Source organism: Crassostrea angulata, chromosome 5 (genome assembly GCF_025612915.1).
Source record: "Crassostrea angulata isolate pt1a10 chromosome 5, ASM2561291v2, whole genome shotgun sequence".
Classification (NCBI taxonomy): domain Eukaryota; kingdom Metazoa; phylum Mollusca; class Bivalvia; order Ostreida; family Ostreidae; genus Magallana; species Magallana angulata.
Window position 1 is genome coordinate 51,449,630 of NC_069115.1, and position 2,893 is coordinate 51,452,522.

Consider the following 2,893-nt stretch of genomic DNA (forward strand, 5'->3'; position numbering starts at 1 on the left):
TCACACCTAAAACAGACTATACCCAGTGCTCACTCAGGTGTGAAAATCACAGTTTTAGCCAGGTGGGAATAAGAATTTCAGAATTTTAGCTACGTGGGAATAAACCAATTCATTACATCCATTCAATATGCTAAAGTACAAAATTGCAGATACATGCAATTGAACGTAATAGGATATAAGCAGAAGACCAAGAACCGATCGCCATGTTTGTTTCTGTTTGTTCGATTTATAATTAATTTATTGATTTATTTATGTCGTCACATTTATCTAAGATTTACAGGGATGACATAATTTTTTTAATGATAAACATCTTTACCGTACCATACATATTTAAAAGAATTTGCTTGAGCATTATTTGAAGAATTATATGATCAAGAGATTAGTTTAATGAGGAGAGGGCGGTCTCAGAACTTGTGCCCAATCCCAGTTGTGATTTTGAACAATAAACATATGTTCAAACGAAGACATTATTTGTCAATTGAAGAAGAATAAGAAGAACATATGAAGCCTCTACTTAAATGTTGACGATTCATCAAATATCTTGCCAGATTTTTCGGTCGATTTTCCCTCGAGTTGTCGTTCGTTAGCCTTCTTATCCAATATTTAAAAAGAAATGTATTTCGTTTGAAAAGTATGCATACAAGAACAGGACAATGCCTTTTTAAACACAAAGAACAGCTGTCGAACTGCGCAGCTAAACTTATTTTGTAGATTGAAAAATCTGAAGAAAAAAAATATAACGGGGGTTCATTAGTGTCCTCTCTACAACCATTTGTTGAGTAAAAGGTCTAAGCTAGCTTATATAAATCGTAACTTTGTCTCAAAGTGGCGTACCCTATTCAAAAATGGACCTAAAAAACCACAAGATACATGTATATTTGGCTGAGTATATGGTACGTTGAAGATATATTTTTATATAGATATAATTTATACTTTTTTAATTTAAGACAATCACTTTTTGGACCCCTACCCCTCTTCTATAAAGAATTTACTTAAATGTAAACATTTAGAACTGAAAAAATCCCCAAAAACAAACATTGGACAGGTATAGAGATGTATATCAAATTCAACACGGATTGTTATGATTTGGCATTTACTTTTTCTATGAAAATATAACGTCAATGTGTCTCCATAGCCACAGGAGTTCTAAGTATAGTCTGGATTTTTCTTGTTCTAAAAGTAGATCCCAGGCCGATTGATAAAAATAGGGTACCCTAATTTGAGGCAAAGTTACAACATAACTGTGTAAGATTCAAACTTTTTCCTCGCCAAACGGTTGTAGAGAGGACATTAATGAACCCCCTTCATATTTTTTCCGATTTTTAAATATTCGAAATAAGTCTGTAGCTGCGCAGTTCGACAGCTGTTTTAAGGCATTGTTGGCAGTCCTGTTCTTGTACGCATAAGCATACAAAACAACGTGTAGAATAGTTATTGCTTTTATATCTTTTGGCAACAGTTTTGGTCAGTTTCGGACAGAAACAAAGCCAGTTAAAGAAATGGTTTAATTACATGTACATTTTTTTCCTACAAAATGGCTGGGCATACCCCTACCCCTTAATTTCTTAGACAACCTTTTAAAGTTCATGCATAAATTATATGGTAAGGAATGATAAAGACCTCGCCCATCAGTAAAATACCAATGTTTTAAATAAATACAATGTTCTATTCTAATGATTCTATACTGACTTCAAAATAGGTGATAACATTTTCTTAGCAGTTTTGGTTATTTTAAAGAAAAATATCTATTAAATTCTAGTTCTGTCGTTTAAAATGATGCTCTTCCAAAAGTGTACCAAAACAAACACAGAAACAAAGACCTACAACAAAGCAAAGAGAACATTTATGACATATTTTTAATCGTCATCTTTTTTTCAAAAATATTTAATTCATTCATTGTTTAGAGATATATGTCCCTTATGACTTTTAACTATAAACAAGAGTAATATGAACAGTTATCTTCACAATACAATAATAATAGTATGTCTCACTGGTGTCCCCATTTCTGGTTGTCTTCATCATGACCTGTCTCTAGTGGGGTTTTTTTTGGTTTTTTTTTTTTTGGGGGGGGGGGGTATTTTGGTCTATGAGTTGTTTTTTGGGGGGGGGGGGGGTTTTGGGGGGGGGGGGGTGTCTGAGCCTCTTTTAATATAGGTGTATTTCAATGAATCATTGGTAATATCATACAAATTCAAAAAATTTCATAATCATGTGTTGATAAGTTTTTAAAATAAATCATAATTTGAGCTTCCAATTTTTCAATCGGTCTAGGTTTATGCCTTTCCAGAAACAGCCACCCTTATCTTTTACTTTTAATGTCTAGAAAATGAATTATATTTCTACAAAAAGTTTAAAAATCACATATCAAAGTCGATTAAGATAATTTTACTCTTTCCAGACTGTAAAAACTGTTCTTCTTATACGCTTATACTACATGTAGTTCTTTATGAAATCGTTCTAATCCTTTAAATTGTTTGTTCAAAAATGGATGCATTTAATTTAAAACATTTCAAGAAAAAATGAATTACTTGAAGTGCACAAAATTAATTTTAACCCACATTTAAACACTCTCGTTGTAAAATCATTAAATACAGATACCTAGCAAATGCTTCATTGGTCATTTTGAATTATGTAGAGCATGGTCTATAAAGCAGTTATAAAAGTCTATATGACTGTGTACATTAAAAGCATCCAAAATCATTTATCTGATCGCTCTGAGGATCAATCCAATATCTCTACGTCCATCTAATGTACTTAAGTACAAAGTGGTAGATACATGCATTTTAACTGCAGGAGATTATGTAAGAGACGAACAAGTTTGTTTTATTGGTTAATTTATTAAGTCTCACCACAATTATCAGAGATTACATATCATATTTTGATGATAAACATT